Source organism: Tamandua tetradactyla, chromosome 6 (assembly GCF_023851605.1).
Source record: "Tamandua tetradactyla isolate mTamTet1 chromosome 6, mTamTet1.pri, whole genome shotgun sequence".
Lineage (NCBI taxonomy): Eukaryota > Metazoa > Chordata > Mammalia > Pilosa > Myrmecophagidae > Tamandua > Tamandua tetradactyla.
Genome location: NC_135332.1, coordinates 122,895,244 through 122,911,219, shown reverse-complemented (window position 1 = coordinate 122,911,219; position 15,976 = coordinate 122,895,244).

Genomic DNA, 15,976 nt, shown 5'->3' with positions numbered 1-15,976 from the left:
GCTCTTTTGGATGCTCTGTGTTTTGTCAGTGACAAAGAGACCATTTGCCCTTTCTGAATTCTTTACACTGTTCAATAATCAATGAGTAATTTCCTGAAAGTTTCTGTTGTGTTCTGAACCTGTGTTCTCACAATGTACTGTTCTAGCAGCTCGCTTCACAGAAGGAGAGTTTACTTGCTGGCTTCTTCCACACTTCTGTGGAGGATGCCTGTCTTTCACTGGACAAAATTTGCCCTGTGGGACATTAATTCCCTCACACTATAGGTTGTGTTATCTGATTTTCTGAGCAGTTCCAGAACTGTCTCCCTCTATGGAACTCTCCATACCATCCTAGCTGGCCTCCCTTTGCTCTGTTTGGATCATCTGTTAGGAAGCATCATCTTTAAAACAACCTGAGTTTAACAGTCTTGTTGGGGTTTCTCAACTCTGACTGTCAGAGGGAAGAGAGACCACTTCCATGATGCAGCCTGAACCCTGCCACTGCACTTTGCTTTGCGTTGTGTGTGTGTTCTGGGTCCCTTGGATAAAAGGAGTATTTATCTATCTTTCCAAGAGGTTCCACTGAAATAACCCTCATTAGGTCTGGGGTTATGAAGTGGTGCCTGTTATCACAGACCTTTGGAGGATGGGATTAAACAGTAATCTCTCTCTGAAGAGAGTCATCTCCAAAAACTCCTCTTCCTATTAGAAATTTTTTGACCCTTTCATATACTCCTCATTGTAAAGCATATTTTAAATTAGTGAAACCAGTTCTCAGATAGTTTTTTTGAAGATCTGTATCTCACCTTGGAATTTCATATCTTTTTTACTTTAGTGCTCCAAATGCTCAATTTTGACTTTCGGTTAAATCAGAATACAGTGTAGTGCTTTGTAGCATGAACCCAGGGGCCAGGCTGCCTGGGGCCAGTCTCTATTTGCTTTGACTGGCTGCGCAAGTAGAGGCAAGTAATTTATCTCTGCATTTCAATTCCCTCATCTTCAAATCAAGAATGCTATTATAGTCCCTGGCACTATTAGGTATGAATTAACTAAAAGTTTGAATTTGAAAATGTTTTTGCTAGTTAGTTGATTGATGTTTGCTGAAATTCCTTTCTCTCTTATAATAAATTTCCTGGGAAGAAATTAAACTCCAGAAATGAAAGCCTGACCCCTTGTAAATTAAATGCCAAATACATTTGAATGGACAATTCTTTTCTTCTCTTGTTTTTTTAATGCAGTTTTATTGCGATATATTCACAGATTACATAAAGCATCCAAAGTATGCAATCAATAGCTCACAGCATCATTACATCATTGTTCATACGTTACCATGACAATTTTAGGTTCCAGAAAACGAATTTAAATAAAAAAGAATAGCCCAAATCTTTCATACCCCTTATCTCCCACATTAATTGACCCATAGTATTTGTGTGGTGCATTTGTTACTGTTGAAGAAATATTGATATTACTGTTATCTCTAGTTCATCGTTTACAATAGGTACCATTTTTCCCATATAATCTTTTGTATTAGTTTGTTAGTGCTGCCAGAATGCAATATACTAGAAATGGAATGGCTTTTAAAATTAGAACTTAATAAGGTATAAGTTTACAGTTCTAAGGTCATATGTTTCTCCAAACTTAGGCATCCAGAAAACGATACCTTGGCTCAGGGAAGGTGATCTGGGAAGGCATGTGGCTGGCATCTGTTGGTCCTTGTTCCCAGTTCTGTTGCTTCCAGCTTCTGATGCCACTGGTTTCCTCTCTAAGCATCTGTGGGCCTTCACTTAGCTCCTCTACGACACAACTCTGGGCTCTGGCTTGCTTAGCATCTCACAGAAAGGCACGTGGTGCCCATGTCTCGGCCTCTGGTCTCTCTCTGTTGGCACTCCAATATCTCCATACATCCATGTCTGCATCAGCCGAGAAGTGACTGCTCTCTGAGCATCTGCATTGGCTCTGAGCTTTCTCCAAAATGTCTCCTTTTTTAAAGGATTCCAGTAAAATAATCAAGACCATCCTGAACGGGTGGAGTCACATCTGCATTGAACCAAAAGGCCACACCCACAATCGGATGTGCCACATCCTCATGGATATAATCTCATCAAAAAGTCACACCCACAACTGGGAGCACTACCTATATCTTCATGGAGATAATCTAATCAAAGGGATTTCCACCCTACAATATTGAGTCAGGAGAAAAGAAATGGTTGCCCTCCCAAGATTGGATCAGGATTAAAACATGGCTTTTCTGTAGTACATAGTAGTTTTGAATTAGCACACCCTTTATTATTAATTCCTTGTAATAGTGTCCTATATCTGTTCTAGTTCTTGAAAGAACTATTAATATTTGTGCAATTAATCATACTTTCTACCACAAGATTCACCATGTTATATATTCCCATGCTTTTTAATGTCCGACTTTCCTTCTGGTGACATATGTGACTCTAAATTTCCCCTTTGCACCACATTCACAAACAATTCAATATGCTAATTATTAAAAAAAATAGTGTACTACTGTCACCTCTCTCCATTTCCAAACATTTAAGTTTGACTTAAACAATCTGCATATATCAAGCAACTGCTCCCCATTCTTTACCCTCATTCTAGATTCTGGTAACCTATATTCTCTATTTGTCTACAAGTTTACATATTATAATTAACTCATATTAGTGAGATGATACAATATTTGTTCCTTTCTATCTAATTTATTTCACTTAACATAATATCCTTGAAGTTCATCCATGTTGTCATATGCTTTAGGAATTCATTTCTTTTTACTGCTAAATAATATTCCATTGTATGTGTATATCATATTTTGTTTATCCATTCATCTGTTGGTAGACACTTGGGTTGCTTCCATTGTTTGACAATTGTGAATAATACTGCTAAGAACATTGTTGTGCCAATGTCTGTGTCCCTACTTCAGATCTTCTGGGTATATATCACTTACCATGATTGTCTGGTCATAAGGCAATTTAACCTAGCTTCCTGAGGAACTGCTAAACCATCCTCCACAGTGACTAGTACCATTTTATATTCCAACCATCAGTGAATAAGTGTTCCTATTTCTCTACACCCTCTCCAATACTTGTAGCTTCCTGTTTGTTTGTTAGCGGTCATTTTAGTTGGTGTGAGATAATATCCTATTGTGATTTTGATTTGCATTTCCCTACTAGCTAGTTAAGTCAAGCATCTTTTCATGTGCCATTTAGCCATCTGTACATCTTTGGAAAAATGTCTATTCATGTCTTTTGCTCATTTTTTAATTGGGTTGTTTCTCTCTTTATTTTTGAGTTGTAGGATTTCTTTATATAGTCTGATATCAAATCCTTATCAGGTATGTGGTTTCCAAAACTTTTCTCTCATTGAGTCAATTACCTTTTCACCCTTTTGACAAAGTCTTTTGAACCACAGAAGTATTCAATTTTGAAGAATTCCCATTTATCTATTTTTTCTTTTGTTGCTTGTGCTTTGGGTGAAAACTCTAAGAAACTACTCCCTATCACTAGATCTTGAAGATGTTCCTGTGCATTTTTTTCTAGGAGTTATGGTACTGATTCTTATATTTAGGTTTTTTTTTTATAGGGTGTGAGACAGGGGTCCTCTTTCATTGTTATGGTTATGGATATACAGTTCTCCTAACATCACTTATTGAAGAGACTGTTCTGTTCCAATTGAGAGGACATGGGAGCCTTGTAACAAATCAATTGGCCATATTTGAAAGGTCTATTTATGAACTCTCAATTCAGTTCCGTCTATCAATCTGTATGTCTATCTTTATGCCAGTACCATGCTGTCTTGACCACTGTGGCTTTATAATATGTTTTAAAGTCAGGAAGTATCAGTCTTCCTAATTTATTCTTTTTCCAGATGTTTTTGAGCCTCCTTACCCTTACAAATAAATTTGATAATTAGGTATTCCATTTCTGGAAAAATAGGCTTTTGGAATTTTTTGTTTATTTGTTTGCATGGGCAGGCACTGGGAATAGAACCCAGGTCTCCAGCATGGCGGGTGGAAATTCTGTAGACTGTTGGAATTTTGATTGGTATTGCATTGAATCTGCAGATCAGTTTGGGTAAAACTGACATCTTAACAGCATTTATCTTTCCAATCCAAGAACATGGAATGTCTTTCCATTTATTTAGGTCTTTGATTTCTTTTAGCAATGTTTGTAGTTTCCTGTGGATAAGTCCTTTTTACATCCTTGGATAAGTTTATTCCTAGGTATTTGATTCTTTAGTTGTTATTGTAAATGGAATTTTTTTCTTGATTACCTTCTCAGATGGCTCATTACTATTGAATTGAAACATCACTGATTTTTGTGTATTGATCTCGTATCCTGCTACTTTGCTGAACTCATTTATTAGCTCAACTTGCTTTGTCATGGTTTTTATCAGCATTTCTAAATATAAGATCATGTTATCTGCAATAGTGACAGTTTTACTTCTTCCTTTCCAGCTTAGATGCCTTTTATTTCCCTGCTAGAACTTCTAGCACAATGTTGAATAACTGTGGTGATAGTAGGCATATTTGTCTTGTTTCTGATCTTAGAGGGAAAGCTTTGTCTCTCAACATTGAGTATGATGTTAGCTGTGGGTCTTTCATATATGCCCTTTATTATGTTGCAGAAATTTCCTTTGAGTCATACCTTTTGAAGTGTTTTTATCATGAAAAGATGCTGAATTTTGTCAAGTGTCTTTTCTACATCAATTGAGATGATTATATAATTTTTCCCTTTTGATTTGTTAATGTGATATATTACATGAATTAAATCTCTGTGTTGAACCACCCTTGCATACCTGGAATAAAACCCACTTGGTCATGATGTATATAATTCTTTTAATGTGGTGATTAGATTAAGTATTTTGTTGAGGATGATTCCTTTGTTTTTATTTCTCATTCACGGTCAGGTGAATTTCACTTGAATGTCAACTCCAACTGAAAGACTATCATGTGGCCAAGTTCAAAAGGTTACAAAGCATTTTAAATTTCTCCCTGGTGTTAGTATTTCTAAGGAAAATCAGTATTACCACATTCTGACCACTTAACGGAAACTGTTTTAGTGACGATCACAAATGACCTATCAATGTGTATTAATTCAGTGGTCAATCTCCATTCCTCATCTTATTTTAACTACCGAGAACACCTGACACAGTTAGTCACTTTGTTTTCCTCAAATACTTTCTTCATTTGTCTTGGTTTTCCTCCTCCTTCACTGTTCACTCCTTCACAGTTCCCTTTGCTGCTTCCTTCTCTTCTGCTCAACCTCTTAATTTTGAGTTCCCAGGCCTTGGTCCTTGGTTAGAATCTCTTCTCTACCTAGACTCTCTCTTGGAGATTTCATTCTGATATATGGTTTTATAATCTATCTTTTTGCTAATAGCTCCAAAACTTGTATTTCTGGCTCATATTCCTTTCTTAAAATCCAGATTTATATGTCTAATTGCCTGTATTACCACTTTGTATGTCTAATCAACATCTGAAACTTAACTTGTCCAAATGCCTACCACCTCCCCTGCCCTTCCCAACTCCAGAAAACCTGCTCCTGTTCCTGCTTTCCCCACCACAGTTGATAGTACCTCCATTCTTCCAAATGCTCAGGCACAATCCTTGAGGTCATCCATAACTTCTCTTTTCTCTCATCACCCACATTCAATTTACTAGGAAGTCCTGTTATGTCTACCTTCAAAATATGTCCAGAATTTGATCGCTTCTCAGCACTTCTACCACATCATTTCCTGAATTACTTCAATAGTCTCCTAATCAGAGTCCCTTATATTCTACTTTCAATTTAACAGACAGAGTGACCATTTTTAAATGGCAGAATATTTTACCATTCTGCTAAAAGCTTTAGTAATATTACATAATATCCATAACACCTACTCTATAACTCAATAATTCTATTCCCAGATGCCTAAGAGAAATGAGTGTTCATTTCCATAAAAAGGCATATACAAGAATATTCACGGCAGTTTCCAATCAAATTTGGAAACAACTCAAATATCCATCAACAAGAGAATGGATAAAAAAATATGGTATATTCATACGTTGGAATAATTCACAGTGACAACAACAAAGCATTAGCATTAGCTACTGATAAATGAAAAAAAAATGGATAAATGTCAAAAATACTGGCTTTTAACAAAGCCAGACACTAAAGAACACATTGTGTTTGATCTCAAGTATGTGAAATGCAAGAACATACAAAATCCTCTGTAATGATTGAAATTAGAACAGTGGTTGCCTCCTGGGAGGTGTTGGTACTGACTGGGAAGGAGCACAAAGAAACTTTCTGGGGCCATACTAACATTCTATATAACAAGCTGTATGAGTGTACGTATGAGTAAAAATTTTTTGAGCTTAAGATTTTTGCATTTCACTGTGCATAAATTGTACTTCAATAATTTTTTTAAAGAATTTAATTTTGCTGTCATGTGCCCCTCTAAAAATCTTATGACAACTTGAGGCTTTCTTGACTTGTTATACTATAGTATTCTCCAAGACTGAACCCTCAAAGACCATTAGAGATACTTTCCAGTCCGTTTTAGGTTATCTGGTGTTTTAGTTAGTAAGTTGCTGGGATGCGATATACCAGAAATGGAACAGCTTTTCAAAAGGAGAATTTATTAACTTGAAAGTTTACAGTTTTAAGGTCATAAAAATGTCCATATTAAGGCAAGTCTATGAAAATGTCCAATTTAAGGCATTTAGGGAAAGATACTTTGGTTCAAGAAGGTCAATAATGTTCAGGTTTCTCTCTCAGCTGGAAAGGCACATGGTGATGACATCTGCTAGCTTTCTCTCCTCATCGCATAAGGCTTGCCCAGGGGTATTTTCCTGCTGCCCTAAAAGTATCTGGCTCTGTGGGCTCTGTTGGTTCTGGGGGGCCGTGTGGGTTCTGGTGGCTCTAAAGCCTTTACCACCCACAATTGGGTGTGTCACATCTCCATGGAAGCAGTCAAAAAGATCCCACCCAGCAATAGAGAATGAGGATTAAAGGAAATGGCTTTTCTGGAGTGCATAATCACTTCAAATCGGTATGACTGGGTTTGCTGTTTTACATTATCCCAATAGATTGAAGTTGTTTTTTATCACTTTTCTTTTTCTAGAAGGGCCATACCATGGCTAAGGTCCTCTAGCCAATGCAGTGAAAGGATAAAAGGAAACAACAGAAAGACATCCACTAGATCTCCAACCATTGCTTAAAATTCCAAAAACATTTCATGCTTGAGATCTGTGAGATTGTACTGTATCTCCTGTAGCCTGCAGTTGTGCTTGAGGGTAGCCTACGCTTAATGGAGCTTGCTTGGCAAATCTTTGCCCTCATTGTAGAATGTTACCTATGTAAAGCAAGCCTTTCTCTGAAGAATAAGATTGCCAAGAAAGCCTCTTTGACCCTAGGGGAGAAATCTTTGTCTTTACTAAAACCAGATTCCAGCTTTTGGTTCTGCTGAAGAACCCTATGACCCCACATGGATTATTTTTCTTCCTAAACAGCTGCAACCATCCATCATTTCTAAAACCATCAGATGTTGATGTGTCTGCTAAACAGCAAGAATTTTAGCACATTATACTTTAATACTTACTTGTCTCTTCGAAAGGCTCCAATATGATGAAAGGTTAAGATGGGAGGAAGTTGTCTTCTTTCTGCTCTTTCCGATGAAGCAATTCCATATATGAGGAAAGCCAAACGGTCAAATGGAAAAGTACCACATTTTTAATGGCTTGACGCTGTATGAAAGCACTATCTAAATAGGCAGTTTTTCTCATTATTATGAACTGTTGATACAGTTGCTAAGTGCCACATCTTTATGCGTTGGTTTTTTTCATTACCCTTACTTTATAAAAGAGAACAAATAAAGCTTAGAGAAAAAAGAAACTTGTTGCAATGTCATTTGGCAAAGAAAAGCTCTGGCATGTGCACTCAGCTATAGCCTTGGGTTTGAAATTCACCTGAGGTTTGATAATTTTAGAATCTTTTTTTTTTTTTTTTTTTTTTTTTTTTTTTTTTTTTTAAAGGAAAGACAGAGAGAAGGAAGGAAGGAAGGAAGAAAGGGAAACATTTTTAAACATTTTCTTGTTTTATTGTATTCTGTTTCTCCGTTTTTGTTACATGGGCTGGGGCCGGGAATCGAACCGAGGTCCTCCGGCATAGCAGGCAAGCACTTTGCCCGCTGAGCCACCGCGGCCCGCCCAATTTTAGAATCTTTTTAACTTTTGTGTCCTCATCTGTAAAATTTTCCATTCAGTTAATTGAAGTCTTAAATGAAAAAATATATGCCTAGTGTCAAGTCCTGCACTGAAACCAACACATAGTAGGGTTCAAACAATGGCAACTAACCTCTTAGTTTTCTTCTTGCTCCAGTTTTGAAAATTGGTGCATCCTCACATTTTAAAACTTCTAGTACATCTCCACTTCTTCTTGATTTCAAAGCAATGGTTCCATTCTGAGACATTTTGGTGATTCATTGAACTCACCATCCATTGTGAATGATAAACATCTCCCCCCAGATACAATAAAATGTGCTGAATCCTATAATAGAGGTATTTACAAAACACTAAGTTCTTACAGTAGCCTGGGATTTAATTCCATTTCACCTGGTGATTAATGCAGAGAAACTAGGATTTCACTGTCTTTTCATATAGTTTAGATTTCTATTTCCTCTTAATTATACTTTTTATTCATCTCAGTTGAAGACCATTCTCTTTGGGAGAAAAAGTCAAAGTAAATTTTTATTTTTGGAACCAGAAAGATCCAATGTCAACAGCTCATTCACTGGCCATGCAAAATGAGCAAATTGCCTAATTGTGCTAAACTTCAGTTGACTCAGTGTAAAAGAGGAATAATAACATCCTTGCACTCTTTCTGTCAAATTTACATATGGTTTCTTAGCTGAATATCATATATGTAAGAGATATTCTTTAAGTATCATTTTTCTCATCCATTTGCAAACTATCCAAACAGTGTTTTTGCCTTATTGTTATGTTTTCCTGTTGCAACAGGGTTAAAAATGGCATTTTTCATTCTTTCTTGTTTTTCTTAAGTCTAAGCTTTAGCCTTTCTGACCTGCACTTTTGGTTTTATATAATATATATTTATTTTGTTTTCATCCTTGGTTTAAAACCAAGTTTACGGTATTTTAAAATCAGAGGTCATAAAAAACTCTCTGTGAGGTATATGGGCTTATTTAGTTGCCCCGTCCTATCTCCTATGAGATTTCATTTTAGAACTTACTTTCTATCATAACAGGGTAGCTTATAACTTTCTCCTCTTAACTTTCAATTATATCCCTAGAACTAAAATGTAAGGCATGTCTAACATAGGTCTCAATGTGCCAAGTATTTTCATTCTTGGGTATCTAGGAACTAACATGATCTGCTCACTTTTTCCCAAGGTTCCTATCACATCCACATCATTCTTCAGTTATTACAATTTAAAATTAAATCCAAAGAAATTAATCCCTTTTTGTTTAATTTGCTCTCTTGGTGAATAAAAACATGCCAGAAAGAAAGGTCAATCATTCATCAGGTGCTTTACTATTACCAAAAGTACATTTCCAAGAGAAGTTCGTATGGCTGGAGACCCACAACATACTAGGTCTTACCCCTGAAACATTTAAAAAGTAATTTCTAGAAAGGATCATATGAAACCTTCACCTGACAGGCCTTAGCAAAGTTAATTCTTTTTGTAAACAGGCTTTTCAGAACACTGAAAGGATGGAGGAAGTAGAGATATTGTTCAGTGACACCTGGGCAATGAAAAATTTTGCTTTCTCCCCTCGAAGAGGTTGTAATTTTGCTAAGGCTGAGTATGGCTCAAGAGCCAGGTGAATAAATTATTCAACAGATTATTTGTGCAAATTCTTCTAGAATGGTGACAAAAGCTCTGAGTATAAAAGGGCTGAGGCATAATGAAATGAAAGCTTCTCAAAGTTTACAGGTCTCTTTCCAGTGCAAATAGCAATACATCGGTAGCATTTCCTGTCCACCTTTTATGAGGAGTTCCAGGGATCAAGTGTAAGTAAGGTGACATCTGTTCCTATACTCTGTGAACCCTTCACCTTTAAGGAAATGCATTGGAGATTATTATTATCAAATAAAGTAGAAACTTTCTACTATTTCTGCTTTGTGTATGTGTGAGTTGGTATGTGAATGTGTGTGTGTGTGTGTGTGCATGTGCATGCAAATTCATAGACATATGAGTCTTTTGTTACCAATATAGTAACTCACCTGAAATAATGCAGTTGGTGGCAGAGGTGAAATTGACCAGGAGACCCATTGACCCTTTATCATCATGGTTTACTTTTGAAGGATATTTAAGAAACTGTAGGAAGAATTAGTGGTCTGTGGATGCAAGAAAGGAGAGCAGATAGGCTATGGGATGAAATGATCAGATTGCTGAGGGAAGTTTTGCTGTGAAGTTTTAACTGTGGAATTTTTCTACTGCTCCCTGCCTCTAAGGAGTCATGGCCAATGAATGGAGCACCAAAGTAAAGGCAAGATAGCCCAAGACACAGTTCATGGTATTCTCTTAACTATGCCAGTCAAGGGAGTGGAAGATCAAAGTGAAGAGTAGTCTAAGGTGATCCAAGTGTCTGAAACAGATAACCCTACACCGGTCAATAACTAGGATAGTGGTATCAGGTATGAAAGATGGCTTACAGAACCCATCTAGTAAATCTCCATGCCTGGTTGGATTTTTTTAAACTTTATCCCTCATCACTGATAAAAAACATAGTCACCATCCAGATGATAGACTGATTCTCATATTTTCTATGATCATGATGGTATTCTACTGTACAGTAAAAAATTCAGAATGTGGATATGGTACATTATAATTTATATAAAGATTTGAAATTGTGCCCTAAAGTTTTCTTTGGCCACAACATTATGAAATTGCTGTACTTGTGTTTATAAGGAAACCCCTAAAGCATTCCACTAACTGGATTGGTATGGGGATCTAGGGAAATGTAACATGAGTAACACACTGCAACTCAGCTATGCGGGTAGCCAACGTGTGGATCATTCACGAAGCTTTATGTGTGCGTGTATCAACATTCTGAAAGTTACGGGGATGTAGAGAAACTATTTTGTGTAAAAACTGCTCATGCTTGCCTCTTCAAAATGTAATGCTAGGCACACATTTTAATTACGTCTTGATATTAAGTTAATTGTAAATTTTGACATTTGAAATTGACTTTTGGAAATTTGGACCAGGAAGCACTGAGGTAATAATTGTCCAAAAGCCTTTAGTTAGCCTTTAGTAAGTTAAGATTCAAAATTTTCTCGTGCCCATGAAAATGAGGTAATAAAGAATTTTAGACAAATCCTCCCAAGTCTTTGTTTCCAGACCTGCAATTGCATGTGATTCTTTCTGAAATACAGCATGATATATATGTATATATATTTATATATATATATATATATACACATATATATATTCATGCATGAGGAAAGAGTTAGGTAGGACTAACTTTTCTTCACATAGTTGGCCCTTGAGAAATGTGTCCACATGTCCAGGCTTGCCTGGAATAGCCGAATTTATGTCTCCAATGTCATTGTCATTATTAATAGAGCCCTCTTTCATTTTCAGAATGTGTATGCCAATTTAGACAAAAAATTACATGACCCCTCTATGCTTCAGTCATGCCATTACAGGAGTCATCTGGACCTTTACAGTTAAGAGCGCAATCCAGGACATTTGATCCAAGAGCTGCAAGAAGGAAAAAAGAACAACATAAATTTGGGGATCATATTTCAGATCATTGCATGGTTTAGTGTGATAATATAAAACTCAAAATTACCGGGAAGTGGAGAAATATATGAACATGTATTCATATTAAAGTCATGCTAAAAAATCTTATCAGAGATAAGTTACAAACCTCAACATGAACTCATGGCCTTCTTTTTCCCCAACTCTCTCACTAAAGTAACTAGAATCCTTCACATCATCTTGCTTTACTCCAGTAATTATGTGAAGCCATATCACATTCACTTCAGGCATCCAGATTTTGTTGTTTAAATCTGTGCTTCAGAGGGCAACTCATTCTGAATTTGTGAAGTACAAAAGCAAGGTGGCCCTAAAATATTTTCTTGAGAGAAAGCAGAACTTTCTAAGCTTTGAAAGAAAGGAGTTAAGTCTATAAGCCTCACTCTAGTTCAACTGTCTACATTCTGGGCAAGAATTATCATCAACAACAAAAATGATTACAAAAACTGAAGAAGATTAGTCGATAAAAAGCTATAAATACTTGATGATGCTTGAGAGGGACGAAAAATATAAAACATGTGAGAAAGAATTCAATACCCATTAACAACAGCCAATTATTTATGGGATTACCAAAAAGATAATTGTATGTGAAACACACAGTGTCTGTATTGTATGTGACCACCTCTCAAAGGTCAGCAAAGAACTACAGGGAAGCTGGATTTATAGTGATTGTCCTTAACAAACTCAGTCTTAGGACCACCCAAATAAAAGGTATTAAGCCAGATTATTGTGGTTTACTACAGAGAAGGAGGCTTCCTGGGAACTAAAGTAGAAACATTAGTAATAACATCTGGGCACTGAGTCTTCCTTATTTCCACTGCATTAAGATGTATTAGTCTAGCTGATTCTGCTTTTGGCTCAAGAATACAGATGATGGATTTCTGTAAATATTTTCAATTAAGGCATAGATTATTTAAGTTCTTCCTGAATAGTAAAATTTAAATGGAATGTGGTATAGCAAAAAAGTTGAAATTCTCCTATCTGGCAAGATGCCACTTTATGTTGACGATCTACTGTACCCTGTGTGATTTTATATATACTATGAATTCTGTGGCCAAGGGAAACTGACTGAAATGGGCAATTTCTTAAATTGCTCTGAAGACCTCATTCTGTCCAATAATTTTTAGCATGTTTGACTAAATAAATAAGGATTTTAATCTAGTCTTGAAGTGGATATGTTTATGTGGTCTCTTCTCAGGTATTTATAGCCTGCCTGAAAGGATATATACACTTTCCGTCTCTCTTCTTATCCTTACACAAATAATCTTCATCAAGATATCAAGACAAGGGCAGGCCACGGTGGCTCAGCAGGCAAGAATGCTTGCCTGCCATGCCAGACGACCCGGGTTCGATTCCCGGTGCCTGCCCATGTTAAAAAAAAAAAAATATATATATATATATATATATCAAGACAACTTATATTGTAACTGAGAAGTTAGAATTTAACAGTGATTATGACTGCTAAATCATAATATAGATATTTCTTTTTGCCTTCTAGTGAATTAGAACAGGCAGAAGGAAATAACTGAAATTATTGAACAGTAATCCAGTTGCCTTAAATCCCCTATATCCATTTTGTTTATAATTTTATGAACTTGTAATCACAAAGGCAACCCCCTAAATGCTAATGGAGGATCTTGAATCAACTCAGAACTAACCACTGACTTGTTCTTGTTAGCTTGGTTCAGCATAGTTTCAAGTCCTTTACATTTATAAATTGCTTCTGCCTATATTTGCTATTGAGCTATTGAGATAACTCCATCTCCCCTTGTTTGAATCCATAAATCTCGAACTCCTTAGACTCAGGAGGACAGATTTTTAGGCAGATAGGCCATCTGATCTGCTTTGTGCCTAGCCATAAACTCTTTCTCTCTTTGTAACCTCGGTTCTCAGGAATTGGTCACTTGAGCGCATCAGGCAGAGATGTCACTACTTTGGATTGGTAACAATAGTATCATCCTTTTTCCATTTCCTTTACCTAAAAGTTTCTCATTACATTATGATTAGGTTAAAATACAGTTTTCCATTTCTTCATTACCGGAACATTTATTCCAAAGTCATTTGTATGTATGGTTAAATGATCTGTCTGTCAAAATTGTAATACCTTTTTCAGAGTAATAATTTTTACTGAATTAGCTTTTAGAAAGCATCTAATTTTTATTTTTTAGGTGCTTTATAATTTTTCTGTCCTTAATTTACTTCTAAATGAGTTGCCTATCCTCTCACATCATGTATCTTTCTTGTATAGTTGCTAGAATAGGATTCAGGTTTAAGGATCTGGCCATTTGATTCTGAAATAAAATTACTCATATCTCTAAAGTTAAGAAAATTAGTTGTAATTATCCAACGGAAAGGAAAGATCTTAGCACTCATTTCCCTGTTCAACCATAAATCATTGTTTAAATAAGTATTTAGAGGGCAAAACAAACTTATCTAATGCTCAGTCATGTCATTTCCTAGCCGATAGACGACCTTTTAATTTTAATTTCTTAACAAAGTTTATTTCTCGCAAATTAAACTCCACCGTTAGGCAGATGGGTCCTTGCCTCTGGAGCACCACTGTTCATGACAAATGCTTAATAGAAGCATTTTCTTGCAATCAGAGTGCTTATCACCTCAATCAGATAATTAAGCATGGCACTCCTGTCTGTATTCAGTTTCAGACTTGCACTGTCCGATGAGAGATTATTTTCCCCTTTTCTATGTGATATAACATGGACCTTGCAGGTAGTTTCAAAAGATGCACGTATTGATTGCTGCTTTAATATCTATTATTAGGGAGCATCTTCTTCCAAGAATCTTCACAGATTACTGTAGATGACCTAGTCCCACAATGATATTTGATTTTAAACCCTTATTTAATTGAAAATTATTGCTTACATTGGTATGGATAAAGATTACGTTTTATTTTATATTCCTGAATGCAGACAAATTTAGCAATTCTATTCTTTATTCCCCATTCTGTTTAAATTTCCATTTTCAAGGACTAATTATATGTTTAATAATATGTGAAACATATTTTCTAAAGTTTCTATGTTGTTCATGTATACAATAGGATAATATTGGGTTTTACCAATAAAAATTGGATACATATGACTTTTTATAATGCCTGGAAATAAGTTTACAATAACGTAAACTATGAGAGAGAGCTAGGTGATAAATTTTCTGCTTATTCTTCTGTATTATTAGGATTTGTAGATCTTTATCTTGAAAGACATAAACATTTAATAATTAAGCATTTAGTAAAATAAATTTAAAGTTAATTTTTGTTTTTTAATTCATTTTATCTCTCTTCTATTTATGATTTTCCATGATCAAAAACAAAGATCACATCTATCATTATTTTCCTTTTTATTTCTCCTCACAGTACCTAGCATCTACATGTATCTTACAATAATGACCAATAAAAATGTAACTGCAGAGACATGACCAGATCTTAAACGTGTGCCATTTTAAATCTTAAAAAATATGTCACTTCAAAAAAAAAGCACAATTAAACCTAGCTGCCACACTGAAGTCTCACTTACTTATATATATGACAAAAATGCCACCAAGTGGAGATAAACACCAAGGTATACCTGCTGGGCTCACTCATAATAGTCCAAGTCTCTGTCAATAAGCAGAGTCTTCGATTCAGATCAATTTTTAAGGATCTTTTAGTTGAAAAGACAATATGTAGAAATCAAAGAAAACCTAGATACATTTTTTTTTACCTAAGAGATATACAAGACGTTTTTTAAATCATTTAATGGTAACCCCAGGTGGTTGGGTTCTGGTGTCAACTTGGTCAAGTGATGATGCCCAGTTGTGCAGTCAGGCAGGCACTGGTCTGACTGTTGCTGCAAGGATATTTGGTGGCCGGCTGATACACCAGAAGGCTGGTGTTTTAAAATCATCAGTCAGTTGATTGCATCCGTGACTGACTACGTCTACGATCCACTAAGGCGTGTCTCCCACAATGAGAGAGTCCAATCAGTTGAAGGCTTTTAAGGAAAAAGAGAGACTCTTTCACTGCTTGTTCAGTCAGCAAGCCTCCCCTGTGGAGTTCGTGCAGACCCTCCCCTTCATCGGAGCTGCCGGCTTCACAGCCTGCCCTACAGATCTGAAACTCTTCCATCCCCATGGTTGTGGGAGACACCTTTATGAAGCTAATACTTACAGATCTCTTCTGTAGGCTCTGTTCCTCTAGAGCACCCAGGAAGGTGGTTTCAGACAGCCAGCACTCA